We start from the raw sequence: 19,761 nt of genomic DNA, 5'->3' as shown, positions 1-19,761 counted from the left end.
TTATTTATTATCTCCGCGAAGGGGTGCAACATCCTGCAACGTCGGCCTCGAATCTGAAGGAACTGTCCCGTCAATCCTACCAATCGCAAGACGCGATTCTCTGGTGCATGCTCTTAACCTTAGTTAAAAATTACTTAGTTGAAAAATTAGAGTTGTTCACTACCAGTAAAAAATTAATTCTGTATAAAGAAAGATGACATTATCAGAAATCAGGAAAACCTCCGCGAAGGGGTGCAGCATCCTGCGAACTGCTCTATCAATCATGCCAATCGCAAGATATGATTCTCGTAACTATGGGAATATTGGGGACCTCGTCGAAGCCTCGGCTTGAAAAATTTGCGTTGCTCACTGTCTGCAAACAATTAGTTCTGTGTAAAAAAGAAGAATTTGTAAGTGATCTGACATTTTCGGGTAAATTGTAGAATGTTCGGCTGCATCTACATGTTCTTCACGTGTACCTCAATATAGGGATCACACGCAAGCCATTCTAAGCCGCCTTAGGCCAGTCATACAAGAAAATCTTCACAGAGAGCTGTCAGGCTAGTTAATCCGGAGGTTTTGCACGTTTCGCCAAAATCTTGAATATACAGAGATCGTGTACAGTGAATAGGCGCGACAGAAAATCGTTCAAGCGCGATACGCTTGTTGACCCCCTCAAAGACGATCTTCCGGATCTCAATCCTTCGCCTCGTGTGGATCGGAGATTAGGGGCTCGGAGATTATACCCTGCCGGAACGCCTAAACCGAGGAGGCCTCGTAGGCGCGACAGACTATTTGGAAAACACGAGTTCTACCTCGGCAATCTTCACGCGCCACTGGAGAAACTTAACGATATACGATTTTACAAAGACTACCCCCGAAAGGTGTGGACTTAGACGCATGGTTGCGCAAGTGCCGAGCCGTACCACTGGAGAAAAAACATTAACAAATACGCACAATGGGTGACGCGCACGAACAGATCACTCGGAGAATATCTTATCCATTCTTGGAACTTCTAATACTATTCATGTGTCAGGGATAGACTGGTGGTAGTAACAGACTGTGACATAAATTTTGTGATACAAATATGGGGTTGGAAAGAAAGCCCGTAGCGTTTTCAAATTAAGAATCAAAGATAAAATTAAGGTATTTTTTTATATTCACAGTAAACCGTATCAGGGCCAATCATTATGTATCGAGTAAATATTGATAATGATTCTAGAGTTGTAAGTGTAATTATAACTCCGGGGAGACTTAGATGATTCCCAAAGAATTAAATTAGTAAATAAGCTGCGCAAAATGAAGTTTCATCTACCACTAAAAGCGGACATTTTCTTTGCTGAACCAAATGTTAAAGCCTGCGAATTTATCTTCCAGTTTTTAAACAACTGTAATCTACATCTCTAGCGATTATTGAGACTGTCATTGTCCACTAACTGTAAGCCTAATGTATAATTGTAAAAGCTGAAATAAACCTATAATAGTTTATTTATTCATATGTTTATTCAATGACACGAGAAGTAACCTCGAAAATGGCAAAAAGTAATAGAACAGAATGGAAAATATGTTGTCGAACAAATCTATGAATAAATATCTGAATTTTAGCTTTTAATTTTAATTTACGAACGCTACGAACTTTCGTTCCAACCCAATATTTGTAATATTTTCAATGTTTAACGTTCTTCTGAAAATATTACAAAACCGATTCTTTGTTTATTATTCTGTTATTATTTTTTCAACGCATCTCTGACCTTTCTTTCATAAAAATGATACCAACCATCTGCCTCATATTTACTTGTTCAATTCACGATACAGTGAAACCTCGATTATCCGAACCGACGAGATCTGAATATAAATTGAAGACGATTGTCTTATAAATAAATCGCTTTAGATTGAACTGTTTGTGAAACATGGATGAGTTCGGATAATCGTGAATTGAAGAAGCAATTGTGCTTCGAAATGTATCACGTTTGGGCTCATTTTAATCAGAAAAATGTGACAAATATGTCAGTAAAAGCGCAGTAAAAAAATGATTGAAAACAAAAAGGTTTTGACTGAAGATCAAAGAATCTTTACGTAAAACACATGAGAAATAAAGTCCCAGCGATCATTGAAAATGGCACCCCGGGCAAGCAGCTCGAATCCGATAACGTGTATCTGATTCATCTCGAAACGAGGAAGCAGCGATAAATAACGCGCCAGCGTCGGCGGGTACGATCCTGGTAGACAGTGACTGTTCGCAACAATATGAAAAGCAGCGAGTGACCTGTCGTCACGGCATATTAGGGCGGCATTCGTCTCCTCTGAAAGGACGGGAGGGTGCCACAAAAGTGGTGCGCCGCCTCGCCTAAATGCCACTGTAAGAAGGAGCGAAAGTCCCAAAAAAGGAAGCGAGAGAGTCAGAGACAGAAAGAGAGAGAGAGAGAAGACACGGGGGTGTCGGCGTCGGAAGAAAAGAACGAATCCTACACCGTATAGAGGACAGGAAGAAAGGGAAGGGAATGAAGCTCGAAATCGGCGTACCGGCTAATTTCAAAGGCAGGAACGAGCCTGAGGAAACGACTGGGGTCTAACGCGGCGGAACGGGTGGTCCCATTCGTGGAGAATTTTTCTTTTACCTTTGAACGACTCTCGAGGATCGACCCTGGATGTTCACCGGGATCCCGCGGAAATCGGCGTGACGCGATCGCCTTTTCGATGTCGCAGATTTTTTCCAGAGGTATTTTATACCGAACGGACACCTTGATTCAGCTACAATGGCCGTCCCGCAGATAAATCCTTCGACCAGGCTCACCTTGGAACCGTGGCGAATCGAAACGGCACCGTTGGCAGCTGGAACCGGCAGCATCTCTCCCGGTTAATACACCGCGGAAAACAACCACGGAAATTCTGCGGCGACACCGTGTCTAGTCGCCGTAGAGAATTATTTCGATCTAGAACCGAATCCGAGTAATTCCTTCAATTCGATCTCTAGTGCACGCTGGGTCGATGCTGATCGACGGAGCACCGTGTCCAATCAGAGACCATGCTTCACCGCCATCGCGCCTTGTTACTCCGTCATGGATCCTTTTTCCCTGATTCTTCAATTTCATGTGTTTGCACCGGCTCGAGGGGACTCGACAATTTTATTTTTCGCTTTCGATACTCAACCTCGTTCCGCTTAGGTCAGGATTATTGGCTGGTAGTCTTGCTGGAGTGCGGGCTAGTACGTTTTAATTTGCTTCGAGTCGGTGGGACGTCGCACAGTGCGTCGGCCAAGAGGGCAAAAATAAAAAAATCAATATTTTAAAAATGTTTATCTGTTTGCATGAATCTATTTTAAAAATACCATTTATTCATGAACATTCGCCAGAAAAAAAAGTGAACATCGATTGAAAGAAAAACATGTTCCTTCCGTCATAATCCGACACGCCAATTTTTCTTGTGTTATAACCTCAAGTACGCGCATCTTTAGAAAACGTTATACAACATATTGAAAAGCCAAAAATCGAATAATTTCCGATGGATCATTTAGTTCAAGGTGTGTACTAATTATTTTGGCGCTCCCTAGCGGTTTTTACAATTATTATTTATCGTATTTTATTGATTCAAAGTGATCCGTTTGTTAAAACGCGAAATCGAAAATTCTTATAACTTTAACGAAGTTTTTCTCAAAAAAGCTAAAACATGTCTTGTGATTTTTGCTAGAAAATATTCGTAGGACTATTCTTTACCGAATTCTATAAAAATTTTCTGCTCCTGCTCTTGCTCCCCTAATTTAAAAAAATATTTATTTAGGAAGACACCCAGAAACCACGTACGCACAAATTTTCGAGAAATGGTTATTTTATTATCATTATTATTTATTATAAAATCGTACGAAAATAAACACGTTACTAAACAGTCGATTTAGACTTTTGACTTTTGTGTTTCACTTGTAGTAATACATAATAATCAATACCACTGTAGACGGTACGCCAATTTTGGATGCATATATCTTGACAACGGTTTATGCAAAAATAATGTTTTTGTAGTGTTTTGAAAATGTTTTAACCTCACCTATTAGAATACATAATCAAAAATGTACATTACCGTATGAAATTTTAAAAGTGACCTTCATAGAGCTTCTCAAGGTTACAACAATACCAAACAAATACAATCATCACATATAGTCCTCCTTATACCCTATAACTTTTATTTGAAACATTTTTTTATATGACTTATAGTTTTTAAGATATGGAATTTTGTCCAAAAAACGGGCATTCCGACGCACTGTGCGTCGGTCATTTTTAAGCTATTGTAAATTTAATTGTACTCGAGAAGTGGCATTTACAGGTTTGTCACCGTCGTCATATGTGACGACCACGATTTTCTAGTTAGATCTTCAACTGCAATCTTCACAGGATTAAATTCTGTCAATAAAAACATTTTCTATGACGTTCACATGATCAATATCGTTATAGCTAGTGACATTGTAGTTTAAAGTTGCAATTGAACTTCATGGTTCATCGATTGAAGTCATCGGAGAAAGTGGTTCTGATCAAAATCGAGAGAAGTGCTCGAAGGGTTAAATAATTATTCTGAGAGATGATGAATTGAAAAATACTTTCTCAGCTGAATACGTTTAATTATCACGGTAAATATGGGATAGCCTTAAAGAATCCTTCGAAATAACGAAGATGCGCTCCCGGCGCGCATTCGATCTCCATCATCTTCGAGGGGATCTTGAAATCTAATCTCCGCCAAGAGAAAACAACTTTTGTCTGTTTTCTTCCTGCATACCTTTCCGCCCGGAACCCCAACACGCCATTAGAACACGTGCACCCACCGACGTAACAAGTGGCCGCTGCAACCTCCCAAGGGGAGACACCGTAAAAAATGGACGCAGCCCATAAGAGGAAGACCCTCCTCGTGTTTGAAATATCCCACTGACTATCTTAGGTTTCCTGAAACGTGGTAGTCCTGCTCTTTCCAGCGAGAAAATATTATTCGTGGATGGAATACCCCGATGTTGTTACAAGATCTATGTATGAAATAATTATTCGTGGAGATTGAAAGATTTATGGAGGACTTTTTAATATGCTCTATTTAAAACATGAACCATAGAACTTTTTAAAAAAGTTTTATCTTTCACAAAAAGATCCGGGGTCTAATTATTACTTCATAGTTCAAATCTTGTTTGTGTTTCTGCTATGAAAGCTTTTTTGATAAACGTCCTACACAATAACTTATTTCTATAATAAATAAACAATAAACCTAAAATTTTACAATTAGTAAAATAATAAAACTGATTTCATGAGAAACGATTGTATCGATATCTTTAGTAGTGCACGTATTATAATAGGAGCCGCACAAAGTCTAAATAAAATTTAGTCTAGGTTACTTTTAAGGCTCGGTAGGTTTAGTGTTAAAAAATTTCCAAAAAGTAACTGAGAATCTATACTGTGCATTGAGTAAATGATTTCTTTTGCGAACAACTATATATTCGTCTTTAAATTATATGGTTCAGGCTCCTTTCGACGGCCACACATTCACCAATCCGTAGAAAATTCGTGACCGAACCTGCTTGATCATCCACTTCCGCTCCGCGATTGTGCGAGCAGGCCTTTTTTCTGCTTGCTGCGAATAACCATTTTTAGGTCGCACAATAGTTTCAGCGTCACCGAAGCTTGCGTAATTTTGTTTCCGCTGTTTACCCATCCAGCTTTTTCTCTCTCTGCCGATGAAAGAAGCAAAGGAATTCCCAATTCAAAGGAAACTCACAGCCGCTGGTTCGTTTAATTCGCTGTGCGGGCACGCAGGTCTACAGAAAAATGGCACGCTATCTCGGAGAAAATCGGTTTTTCGAATAATCGCGCATTGTGGAACGTTAATGAGCGTCAAATACGGTTCGGCGATGAACCGTGCCGACGAAGAAGAATCATTTTCTAAATATTTCTTGCGGAAAAGATGGACTACCGGAAGTATAACATGCAAAAGAGATTTGATCGTTCATGATTCACCGACAAAGTTTTCTTCTCTATTCAAAATTTGCACACTGTTGTGCATTTATGATGAAAAGAGGAATCGAAAATATTGTTGCATTCTTTTCAACATACTGAAATTATTAAAGAAATCAATTTTCTACTTAATTTCTATTAATTCCTACTTGCAACTGAAGCATCAAAATTTGTATATTGATGTTCTTTATATTATTATAATACCGTTCTAAACATTTTATGCTTACAATTATTAAATGGTAAAATATAAATAAAATTTTAAACAAGCATTTCTCATCTTTCAATATTGATTTACTCCTAACTAATCTCGAGCAAGACACATTGATTAAACTGCTAACTTCATTTACCATAGATTTTATAAACATTGTTACCCGACATAGTATTAATCATTTAGCCGGCAGTGGTCGGCTTGGAAACTAATTTTAGTCACCCGCTCGGCCACGTGTTAATGAACGCAGTATAAAACTCGTCGGGGAATCCAGTTCCCCCCTGCCTACAGTTTTCCCGAAGACGAGTAAAAAGTCGCAGTAAATCTAGTTTGTCAGATGGACAAGCACGAGCATGGCAGAGAGGAGGCAATAATTACAGCGTAGGAAAAACGTCTGGTCGTCTGGAACAAGATTCCCTGGTCCGAAAGCCACTGGAAACTTGTCCTAAAATAAACAAGAACCGTCGCGACGCGTCTCGTCTCGTCGTCAGTAGGAGAAATATTTCGAGGACTTGTCTGGGTCGGGGAAGAGAAACAGAAGAGACTGCTCGGAGAAGGCTAAGGGCGTCTCTATCTTGCTTGAAGATCTTCGGCGTTTTTCGAAGGGTCCCTTCGTTTCCCTCCTGCAGTCTATCACGCGTCCCTCTCGGCCCTTCGCCCATCGTCCTTCGTGAGTCAGCCTTGCACGTGTTCGATTTCAGCCCCTTTGAGCTTGGCGTTCCTTATCCGGCTGGTCAGAGAAACCTCCGGGATCCTTGGTGGAGCCGGACGAGATCTTTTCTCGGCAGACCGCTCCGCCCACAGGACCTTTCCCGCCCGAGAAAAGGATCGAGAGCCCAGAAAAATCCATCAAACGGTCTCCTCTCTAGCGCCTTCATTGTGCGCCAGGGCCAGAGAAAAGGAAGTGGGAGCAAAGGGAAACGAAACTACCGTGCCCCATAGCCGTTCTTCTCTCGCAAGAAGTCATTGTAGCTTGATGGACCTATCTGCAATGCGTTGCGCCCACGCATCCGTGAATGCGGCCCACCGGTGCACAACTCTGAAATAACTGTTATCGCGAATTCTATGATGGAGGTGGACCTGGGCGGCGGATCTTAAGGCGCAGGAATCATTGGATGAATCGGCCGGGAGGATACGTCGGGCGGTCTGTGGGCCTGACACTTAAATATACCTTCTTTTCTGCGTAAATGTCCCCGCGAAGAATCGATTTAAAGACACCAGACGGCATGCAGCTAGACTCTTACTGCTTGGAACGAACCGATATCACGCCTTAAATCGTTCCTCTTTTAATATTCAGGGCACTTTGAGATAGTGTCTTCATTCGATTCAGATTGGCAGGTTATGAGGAAATTATGGTAACCGCTACTTCTGTCGAATTATTGTTATACCCTTTGCGACAGGAAGCAGATCTTGGATTTTTAAAAGTTTTTAGCATGTCTAGAATATTGTTCAGAATGTATAAAAACCGAAAATATTAACAGATTTTTGGGTCAGAGAGGTCTGGAAGAATTTTCGGAAAGACCTCACGGGTCCGGAAGAACCGCTACAACCCTGAAGAAACTGAACTTCTGAAATCGGTGACCACGTGTGACCGCTCTCGCACAGTCGAAACGTCCTTCAAGGGGCCCGGTCCTATGTCCCCATCGAGAAGAGGGTAAAAAAATTCGTAACAGCCGGCCGGGAGATCGTGTTTCATACTCCGAAAGCAGCATCAGCCCCCGAACGGCCACGAGAGATGAGATCCGGGGTGGAACGGGGCAAAAAAAAAAAGAAGAGAAATGAAAACACCGGCGAAGGGAGGGAAAAAAATGCAAGGTCCAAGAAAGGGTCGCGAGTCGACCTCCTTTGGCGAGAGACGGAGGATGAAATCGAATAGGCAGGATACCGCGATGACACGGTCCGCGTTAATCCACCGATAGAAATCTCTGAGCCGCTACCGGTCATCCAACGCGGGAGGACATCGGTTAGGTTCTCGAACGGAATAGTATAATTTATAACGATAATCCTTTAAGAATGGGTCCGTGCTCCGGAGCCAAATTCACGGTTCTGCGACCTTGAATGCACCACCGGTGTGCGTCACCCCCATTCTGCGTTTCCCATTCGTCCCTTTTCAAAAATCCTCCCCTCTTCTTCTTCTTTTTTTTTTACTGGATTCTGCCAATGAATCTCGGATCGTCGATCAGGAGGTTCCGCCAGGACCTCGGTGTTTACATAGGTGCAAGACTCGCGAGAGACTGTGTTTACTTTAGCAGCATAATGGGACCTCCTAAATGGAAACGGATCTACGGGCTCCGTCACGTATCCCTCGGAGAACCATGAATCTTTCTTCTTTCTACCATGCCGTCGCCGGTTAACAATCCAACGGAATCGTTAAAAGAGATCTTGCCGGATACCCGCAGACGTTTACCGATACCCTCTAGGCGATCTAAAGCTTGGTGTACCGAGCAAAGTCTGATATTCGGATTCTCCAGCTCTATCGTGTCTCGATAATCGCGGGAAGAGTTTATGTTGACTTCGAAGTCCATCGGAGCCGGTCGAGAGTGTTGGGAAATAGGATTCGAGGATGAACGATTTTTCAGATTCGATGCATTCATCGCTGTTTTATAGTCGATTCGAGTTGTTGACTGTTCGATTTAGATGACGCGTGGAGTATTGCCGGGTTTTGAAGATTGCAAATATGCTCCGAGGTCTCCGTGGTGATCGGCTTACGGTTGTGCATGGGTGGATAATTGCGAGGTACACAGGGGTGGATCAAGATCGAAATTAGTTATTGACTCCTTGCGTTTTCTCCTCGTTGCAATCGACAATTGCTGTGATGATTTAGCAATTTACATTTGTACTGTTTGTTTTTAAAGAAATTTTGGAAATTCAACTTTCCGTCTAAAAACAGATATGTGTTTCTGTTTCATTGATAGAAACATACAGGACAATGCTATAGAAAGAAGTTATTCTAGAAAGTTTATCAAAAAGGGAATTGTAATTTCTAATTATCGAATGAATTGTACAATGACTACATTAATATTCGTGCACTCTTCCGAAGAGAATATCATTTTTTAAATTGTTCGGAACGACGTGAATTTCTTTGACTAGCTAGAGGCATTCATTACCTACGTCACGTGTAAAAGAAATTTTTTAAATACTGCAGGGGAACATTGTAGATCAGCAGATTTTTTCAAATCTCTTTTATGCGTCATCTAGTAAACTAATACTCGTAACTTCTCAAACAAAATTCAGGTCGTTCGGCACATTTTTAAAAAAGTTATGCCATTGTAAAGAGAGCCTGAATATTAATGAGGGTCCCCGTACTTAATAATCTCCCATTTCTGATTTAAACAATGCGTTTGTAGATTCAAGCAGATTTGTTTTAAATCTCTTTCGCACATCATCCAGTAAACTAATCCCTGCGATTTCTCAAAAAAATGCTCGTCGTTCATTGCATTTTGAAAAAGTTACTATAAAAAATACCTCAATATTAAAATGAGGGTCCTCCTACTTAACAACCTTCTATTTCTGATTTAAAAAATGCATTTGTAAATAGATTTAAGCAGATTTGTTTTAAATCTCTTTCGCACATCATCCAGTAAACTAACCCCTGCAACTTCTCAAAAGAAATTCTCGTCGTTCGCTGCATTTTTAAAAGAGTTACTATAAAAAATGCCTGAATATTAATGAGGGTCCCCATACTTAATAAAAGGGACGACTCGAAACCCGACAGCCAGAATCATCAATCGCACCACGAAGAGTCTCCAGATTTCACATATCCTTTTCAGAAATTCGCCATTGAAATCGGTGCGTGCCGTTGCATCGAGCGAGAGAGTTAGAAGCCCGACCCTTCGAAACCTTTTTTTCACGGGATTCCTCCATCCACCCGCGTTAGATTTGCTTTTGAAACGACGCGGCAGGTTCGGAGGTCCCGTGCATCCGGCAGGATCTTTTTCACCGAGCAGAAGATTTTCGGACAAAAAGTGTGGACAGTGATCTATGTCCACTCTCGGACAGGTCTGTATACGCTCCATTTTACTGTGACCGGACTGTATCTCGCCTAGAGAAAAATTCTGGTTGCAGGCTCGAACTTGCACCCATGAAAAGGAAATGCTATCTGCTGGCGTAATCCTCCGCGGAAAATTCAGCTTCCTTTCAAGCCCGCAGAAAACGTGACCGACGCTCTGCGAGACATTTTAGGGAGATAATGGGTCTTGCGACTTTCAGTGAAGTGTTCAAGACATTCTAAAGGAGTCCGTATTGAAAGTACAAGAGCAGGGAACGCAACAAATGAACAATTGAAGAAGACCAGGTGTTACAATTAACCATTTTCTTTATGGCGACAGTGATTAGAACGTCTTTATCCACAAAAATGTCACCGAGGAGAACAGAAAATATTTTTGTTACGACCACATTTACTTCAGTGCTTAAATATTGATTAGTAGACTGCGGATTTTATGCATTTTTGGCAAACATGAGTAAGTCAAGCACAAAATGGAAGAAACATCAGATGAATTTAATATTACTGGTACGTTATATGCAACCTATTAAAATTATTAACAGAAGAAATACATTTTTATGTCACTCCCCTTTCCTGTAATTCAGACAAACAATTTTTAGTTTGCATACAAATTCGCAGCCTATTGAATATAGAAGAATAAAATTTGATTTCGTCTAAGAAGAAGGCATAACGTTTGCTAGGTTGAGATAGGCTAGAGATAGATAGGATTGTTTGTAATTTATCGATATGAAATTCTCCTTGAATAAGTTGTTCATATGTACAATGACCCGAATTAATATTCGGACGCTCTAAAAAAGACGATAACTTATTTAATATTGTACCATACGATTTGAACTTTTTTGGGAACCTAGAGTAATTAGTTTACTACAGGATGTAAAAAGAAATTTTTTCAAAAAATGCAATTGTTCGAAATTGTAGAAAAAATACTAAAAGTTGTATTTCACAACTTTTTTATGTGGGCCTATATTGAAAATTCAAAAAAAGAATTGTAGATCTGTGGCAATTATATGCAGTGTGAAAGTTTCATCGAAATCGGTTGATGCGGGAAAAACGGCAGGCGTTCAAAGATGTAAGAATCTATAGATTTATTGCAGAGGCCGAAAATCGTGAAAATCTGCAATTTTTACCATCTTTAAACGTTCGTAGCTTATTGCAACGTCGACGAATATGTTTAATTGACACAGATCTACAAAACGTATTTTAAAAATTTTCAGTATAAGCCCCCCATAAAAAAGTTGTAAAATGCAACTTTTAGTATTTTTCCTACAATTCCGATCAATTGCAATTTTTGGAAAAATGTCTCTTCGCATCCTGTAGTAAACTAATTGCTCTAGCTTCCCAAAAAAGTTCAAATCGTATAGTACAATATTAAAAAAGTTATCGTCTGTTTTACAGCGTCCGAATATTAATTCGGGTCACTGTATATCCGGTCGTTAAGTATGGAACTTGACAAATGTGTTTGAAATTCGTGTTTTATTTGTCAAGTTCAATTCAACGACCTGATAATTCGAAATGTGTATCTGTACCAGTTTCGAAAAGAAATGGATGTAATTATCCATGCAACTGATCCCGAGTAACTTTTACAAGTCTGATAAAATAAGATGCAAAAGGGAACAAATAATGTTAGCGATCAATAAAAAAATTGTACGAAGCATATCACGTGAAAGGAACCAGACCAGAAGAACGCGAGTGATGAGTGTCATTATCTAATCAACGTGTAAACGTATAAACTTCTTTGAAAAGTTTCTAAGCGCTGATCATATCGATGAGCTATTTAACGAGCGACTTCTTTGTCGAGCCGTGTTCATATCCTACCTCCAGCATGGGTTTTCTATTATGTCAGAGCCGAGCAGGCTCGAACACGTTCCGCAGCTTGCAGCCGCAGTTGAAAAGTGAACTGGATGATGCAGGTTCGAACCTGCACCGAGAAAAGCAGGTCGATTCGATGCGGTGCATTTTGTCTCGACTGAATTCTCCGTGACCCGGGACCACTTGCGTAGGGGAAACAAGGCGTTCGAACGCAGGAAGTTCTTCCAGACGTAAAACGCATTCAGAACGTCTTCAACACGCTACTACGATGAATAAAAGACGGAATATAATGTTACGCTAATAAATATACGTCGTTCCATTTTTAAGAACAACAATGGCCTTGAAATATCAGAAAATATGACCTAGAGACAGAGTTGGGCATTAATCGATTAAAATTTTAATCAAGATTGATTGATTAATGTGTACGATTAAAAAAGGTAATCATTGAAAAATCGACGATTGATTCAATCGATTGATGAAGTTAATCGTCAATCGTTGATTAAAAAAGAAATCATCGAGATATCGGAGACTGATTCAATAGATTGATGAAGTTAGTCGTCAATCGTTAATTAAAAAAAGAAATCATCGAAAAAAAACATAAAAGCACGTAAACAGAGTTTGTATTATAGACCGAATGACAATACATCTAAACTCAGTTAAATTTTTTTCAGTATTCATATAGTTTTGATTCCGTATTTCATTTCGAAGTTTCAGCAGTTAATCATTAACCAATCATCCGATTGACGATTAATAATATTTAATCGCAATTAACGACTAACATAGAAATTTAACCATTATTCCCAATTAACGATTGATAAGTATTTAATCGTTAACCGCAATTCACGATTAATATGTATTTAATCGTTAACCGCAATCAACGACTAAACCAGGAGATTAATTGTCAATTGCGATTAACGATTGAATTAGACATTTATTCGTCAATCGTTGATTAATTTTTTGCCCAACTCTGCCTAGAGATAAAAAACTTATAAGTCACAATCATTTCCCCACTGAACCAAATATTTTCTTCCCGAAAGATTTTTTCGTATTACATACTAAAAACAACGAAGATATTTTTGGTAAGAGCCTTAGGTGCTTCACCTTGTATACATAGATATTTACATTGATTATTTACAAAGAATTATGCTTGTGATTGACGACACACGATCCCGCAAATTATCAATGGCTGATTAAAAATTGTTATTTCAAGGTCAACCTTAAAATTAGTTCTTCCAACAAATATGTCTTTAAAAACTACTTCGAGTTTCCATTGTGTCACATTAATTTGAACCAAATATTTTCAACAAATTCTTGTTCAAAATCAGCATAATATTGTCTCTAGTAGCATCTAGCCAAATGAACGCAACGTTACGCGAACCCGTACCGTTAATAGGCTAAATCTGCCGCGATCCCCTAACCCACATTCCCAACCCTTTACCTGGCTCGGTTCCGAAAGGGTTAGCGGCCCAACGGTGGACAATGAGAGAAAGGGTTCCTGCCAGAGAAAGGGTTCACCTGTGAAAGGGTTACGGTCCGGGACAAAAGAATCAGTACCGCAGGAACAAGTGTACCAGGACAAGATTAATCAGGTATTCCTATCATGCCGGCGATAAGAGACATTCGCAGCCGTTCGTTTTAATCGCGCAGCCGCGTAATCGCACCTGGTCTTTTTCCACAAAACAGGAAAAGAAAGGCTGCACATGTCGCTGTTCCGACAGCTGCGGAAAGTGTATTTTCTTCGTGTACGCAGCATGCTCAAAGAAGAGAAAGAGTATCACACGGGGGATGCGTATAGCAACCCTTCGAAGCGGGGTTGAAGAACCTCTTTCATAGTGACTCGTTCGATTCGATGATCGGAATGTCCCTCGAACGATTACGTCCGACAGAGTGGTCTACAAATACATACGCACGTTGGAAGGTGCACGTGTGCCCTTTTCGCAGGGTTGACCCTTTTTACCTGGATTTCACCGGTTCTGGACCGGTGTGTGCGAGGGTGGGCCCCTCAAAGCGGGAATTTTCAGACCCCATTGCTTACCCCGTACGGTAGCCTCTATTCATCGATGCAAGATATGCATCTACGAGCCTGAATAGCCCTGGAAATAACGAAATTCCATCGGGGAATTTCATGATTTTGAATAATATTGCATCCCCCTTTCTGTGGTGTCGGATGAACCTTTCAAAAGGATCGAAAGGGTCTATGCTTTTCGTCGGGGCCTTTATTATTGTGCCCCCGAAACTTCGAACGGACCACGGGACAAAGGATTCTGCGTGATTCGAGAGGATGGACAGCCGTATAAAGGATTTACCCGTCGCGAAGGAAACGCTCGACCAGTCTCCATTTTGACGAATCCCGTGGAAATGCAAATGCAAAATGTAGTAACGCGGGAAAATCAGCTGAAATTGTTGTATTTTGCAGCGCGAGTGCCCTTAACCCCTTGCTATATTATTTTCCCTGCAGTTAGAATGATTAACTTCTCCATCCTGAACAGTTTGTTAGCAGCAGAAGAAAATTCGTATTTATTGTCTATGTTTATGCACTGGTCACCAGACTCCGAATTTTATGTATTTATAAAGAAAATTAGAACATTTAATTACAAACAAAATTGTCCGACTCACCTACCGATGAGTATCTTGAAGTAGATGATGGTACCACTCCACTCTTTGAACAACTGTAACAAAATAACAGAATTATTCATCCCATAAGTTCAACAAGTGTTTCAACCTTTGTGTGTGTGTGTGTGCAAGCTATTGCAAATTAATTTTGACTTTGTTTTATATCAAACAATTTATAAAGATCAGGTTACAAATCAGTCTGGCCTTGGAACAAAAATCAAAAGAAGAGGACTCAAGTTCCAAAAAAAAAACTTGTACTTTCCTCGGCTCGATCACGTAACTGGTGTAAATGATATTCTTTTATGCTCGTGCAATAAAACCGGAATCAGCGATGCTTATTTCGCAAACGATATTGGCGGTTTGAATATAAGAAAACGAGACGAACAAGCGCTGATGAATGCGTATTATAAAACGAGGTACCAATTAAAAGAAATGTTCGTTCGACTCCTCCATCTGTCAAATAGGAAATTCGAGATGTAATTCGGTGCAATTGCGCCACGCGGTGCCGCCCTAATAACCTAAAATTCGTATCGATGAGCAGCGGCACAGCTAAAAAATATTTAATAACCGAGGAAAAAAGCGTAATAGGGTCGAGATGCTACTATACATTTACCCTGTTCGCCCTAGCAAGGGGAGAAAGATATAAAATTCCGATTACGAAGATCTCTATCTCAAAAGCCGTTGCCTACCTGCCGAAAACGATTACCAGCCCCGTACGAGCGAGAAACAAAAAAGGAATACGGTAGCCCGTATTACAGATTATTTTTCGCCCCGAGCTAAACGAAAGAACCCTTTTTTTGCCGATCTTTCTGTTCGTTAACGTTCCTCCCCCCACTACGTTTTTCCTTTTCCGGGGCGACCTACTACTTTTTTTTTTATTTCTAATTTAGAGATCCCCATTTTCGATGGGGTTACACGCCGTCCCCTATTCAGCTCCCATCGAAAATTACATATTATCATTCTACTTTGAAATTTATGGACCTTCGAAAGCTCGAAAATTACGGTTCATTGTGTCCGGAGAGGAAATTTATTTAGAACATACATTTTACAAGGCATAGGAGCTGCATAGACACTTACGTATTTCTTTTCTTAATAATTTTAATCGGTTTGGTACTAGTTCAACATCAAATTCGTTAAATGTTTTTGTAATATTTAATATTGGTAGTTTATTCGAATCTAAGGGAAAGACTTACCCCCTCTCAGCCAGTGCCGGATTAGTCACGTGACATTGTGACACATGCTCGTGACCGGCACGTGACGGAAGGGTGGGGGAACAGCGTCGTAGAAAGAGAATTTAGAATAGAGACTTTAGAATTTAGACTAGCTTCATAGGATATAAGTTTTTTAGTACCCAATGCGATGAGTGAAAAATCTTTGATCCTACACAGGATCTTGAAAAATCTTATCTCCGCATTAATATAATATGATCGAGAGTAGTTGCATCGAGTTATCCCTGATTGGTCTAAACTCTTTGTCAAAAAAAAAAAAAAGAAACGACATTTACATAAATGGACTCTTGACTGTCAAGAACCAGTTCGCCAAGATTATCTCTGACATTCAATCGGATAAATGCCACTGCTGTAGGTAACGGATCGCTTTAATCATTATGGTGCTTACTAATAACTAAAATTATCTTTCTTTAAACGTCTTGCTTCGAGGTCTCCTAAAAAACAAATATAATCGGCGATTTCGAAAAACGAAATCGTTCGCCTCGCTATTTAAGCTGGAAGTGATTATTGCAAACTTGTTTGAATTTTCAATGGAGGTTGCAATATTATTTGCATAAATAAGAGCGGGACGTCGATCTTATATGTTTTAATGTTTTCCATGCTGTGGACACTGCAGAAAGGGTGAATAATATTTTGATCTTCCTTAATACGCATTTCCTGTTTAAACAACATTTTTCAAGGATAAACTCCGAGGAGAATAAGCCATAATGAAAGTTACAATTCTTTAAATAAATATTTCTAGTATGCCAGATTCTCCCGTGAACACTCACGTTCAATTACAAATGGGCCAATGAAATCCGAGTAACCACTTGTAGTGAACAAATATTATACCCTTCGCGTTCTTTTTTTCGTCATTACAAAGACTAATAGGGCCCCGACGTTCACAATAGGCATGAGAGATTCGATCAGGCTTAAAGGGTCGACCTTGGTCCATTTTTTCAGACGCCTACTTTCATCATCTCCTTCATTTTTTGTTCGTATTATTTTCATATTCGTAGTACCTTTCTGCTTACACCTGTGCCATTAGGTTCGTTTTTTTTTATAATCGTCTTGAAGTCCTGTGTAAAAGAACAAAAAGCCTGATAATGCACTTACATCATCATTATTAGACTGCGGATCTTTCTGCAAAATAAAAAATGTTTGCATTGATTGCAGGACACAGGAGCCAAATAAAAATTGTATTCTTCTTTAATTATTATATTAAGCTGAAACTAATACACATTGGTGCCCTTAAATATTTTTAATATGTCCACAGCTTTAAATTGTGTGTACCCATTTTTGTCATAAATGCCTAAAATCCGCAGTCTGATCATTATATTTATATTATTTATGCAACATGAAAATTATCAGCATCAGTTGCATTAAGAGGAAGTATATAATAAACAATTTCTAATACAATGCAATACAATTACGTAAAAAATTGATATCTTCTCTTATTAATTTTACTAGGTTGTAAATAATGCACCATTGGCATTATAATTTGAAGTTTCTACTATTTTAATCATTTTTGCCATGAATGCAATAATCCTTTAGAGGATCATTTGTTGAGAGATCAAAAAAAAATTAATAATATACTTTACTGCAGAAATTTTAACGAACACTATTTAACAGTCGTCAACAAACAACAATATCGAACAACTGAGCTAATTTCCTAATAATCAAAATAATTTAATCGTCTATCAATTTTTAAAAAATTGAAGTTTACATTTACATGGTTTGCGTAACAACCGATGATACCACAGTTAGATCAACCCTGAACAAGTTCGATTTTTATCGAGAGTACGGCGCATCGTGGCGGGGCGTGAGGATGTGAATATCTCGAAGCGGGCACCGGAGAGTGACGATTTTAATCTAAAGAAGATTTGAGCGCGGAGTCAACGAGACGTATAGCTATAATTTTAATCCGTGGTCCCCGAGCAAGAGGGAGAGAACCTGTGCCCGACCCGTACACCGTAAAACAAACACGTAAACAGGCAACGTCATGTAAGCAGGTAACCAAATCCATGCCGGGCGGAGGGAAACCTGGTATCTCGATCATGAAATCAGTACGATTACACGGTCGAGTGGGAGAAGGAAAACGAGCGGTCGCGCCACAATGTCGGGGAACGAGAGGGAAGAACCCCCCACCCAGAGGGTGCAACGGAGTGCAACCGCTTCAGAGAAGGATGCACTGTTCGATGCACCTGCCGGTGACGTCAGAAGGGATTTCTTGTTTGGTGCTACATAGCCCCGGGGGTCACTACTACTGTTTCAGTACCCGGTATCTTGGTTCCTCTTTCTTCTCTTCCTTTTCTTCCCTTCGAACCCGACGGAATCGGCCACACCGAGAACGCGCTACGCAGAAAAGAACACTCATCTCCCTTCTTCCTTGACTCCGGTATTATTTATATGCTAATGAAAAGTTATGAAAAGGCGTGATATCGGCTCTCGGCGCTAGCCAGCCACCGGCTCCCATCCGATGCAGAAAACGACACGATGACGACCCGATTCGACCAGTTCGGACCATGATGATGTAACACGGGCTACCGTGATAAGAAACCAGGCTGATCGCGAAATCGAGGAAGCCGGCCATAAAACTTCTTGTCCTGACCGGCGAACAACCGTGCACACACCCATTCTCGACGCTCTATCATTCTCTTTCTACTTTCCAGAGGAAATTGGAATTTCCGTTTAGCAAAGAGCTAGCTTAAATCTAGTGCGGTCTCAATGAATATAAATTCATGAATAAGTTCAATGAATCAACATCATTTAACACTAAACCTACCGACCATCAAAAGTGACTGATGTGTACAGTATTATATAAAAATAACAAGACTAAAATTTAAATTTTGTGCCATTTTTATTATAACATACAGGGTGAGTCACCTAACGTTGCCACCTGAGATATCTTTGTTGTTTTCAACGATACGTCTAATGTCTGAAGGACAAAGTTGACTGGTTCAGCGGGGCTCATATGATACCAAAAATATTTTTGTTTGTATGTGATTTTTTTAGAGATATCAAAGTCACCTTCATTTTAGTCCCTTTCATTAGGAATTCAGTGACTATAATTATCCATGCACGTATAAACTTTCTAAGTAGCTCCTAGTCCATATAACAGACACAGAACATTATCATTTTGCATTAACCATTAAAAATTCGCAGTCTACTCGTTAATCACTCACTAATTTTCAAAGCCCCTTATTTGTAGACTTAATACTCAGGCTTTAAAAACAACAAAGATATTTGAGGTGGCAACGTTAGGTGACTCACCCTGTATACTGGAGTCAAAAAATATATTCAATAAATTCCCATGAAAACACCTTTACAATTTCAATAATTGTCAAATAAAAAATCTAAAATAGGTCGTTCGACCTCTCGTGGTAGGTTTAGTGTTAATGACTAAGACTGCGCATCTCCATGCGAGATAAATACGTTTTGCATTGCTTGTGGGAAGCAGGACTAACATAAAAGTTGATTTCATCCCTTACCGACTCGGTTAATACTCCCCTAATTACTCGGTATCTTGCACTGTTTTATATTTCAAACGTACAACATGAATTATGATTGGACAGCGAATTTTATACATTTATGGCAAAAATGAGTAGGTGTTATTTGAAACAGTGAGAACATTAGAAGAATTTAAAAATACTGTTGTATTACTTTCAACCTGTTGAACACGTTGAGAAAGAAAATAAATTTGTATGTCACTCCAGTTTGTTGCAATTCCGGGGGAAAATTTTTATTTTCCATAAAGATCCGCTGTCTGATTGTGATAGTCGAATTGAAAAGTTTTTTAACACTTCGAAGGATCTTTGAAGACTTTCGACGTACGCAGAGACAATTAAATTAGAATTGGTTGCACCCCGTCGGGAATGTGAAATGAAACTGTCTTCAAGGCGAATTCGATAAACGAGCAAAGAAACGATTCCAATTATACAAAACACAAAGCAATTTCTCATC

General features: G+C 39.7%; 1 long non-coding RNA gene across 1 annotated transcript in view; it reads right to left on the bottom strand.

Moving 5' to 3' along the window:
* LOC143215320 (uncharacterized) overlaps positions 1-19,761 on the bottom strand; it is a 93,060-nt gene that overhangs the window by 13,906 nt on the left and 59,393 nt on the right. The window contains exon 3 of the long non-coding RNA XR_013010348.1: positions 14,594-14,646. This is a non-coding gene — a long non-coding RNA (uncharacterized LOC143215320). The remainder of the gene's footprint in view (positions 1-14,593; positions 14,647-19,761) is intronic.

This window comes from Lasioglossum baleicum, chromosome 13 (assembly GCF_051020765.1).
Source record: "Lasioglossum baleicum chromosome 13, iyLasBale1, whole genome shotgun sequence".
NCBI classification, from domain to species: domain Eukaryota; kingdom Metazoa; phylum Arthropoda; class Insecta; order Hymenoptera; family Halictidae; genus Lasioglossum; species Lasioglossum baleicum.
The sequence above is the reverse complement of the archived record's forward strand: the minus strand, read 5'-3'. Positions and strand labels throughout refer to the sequence as shown.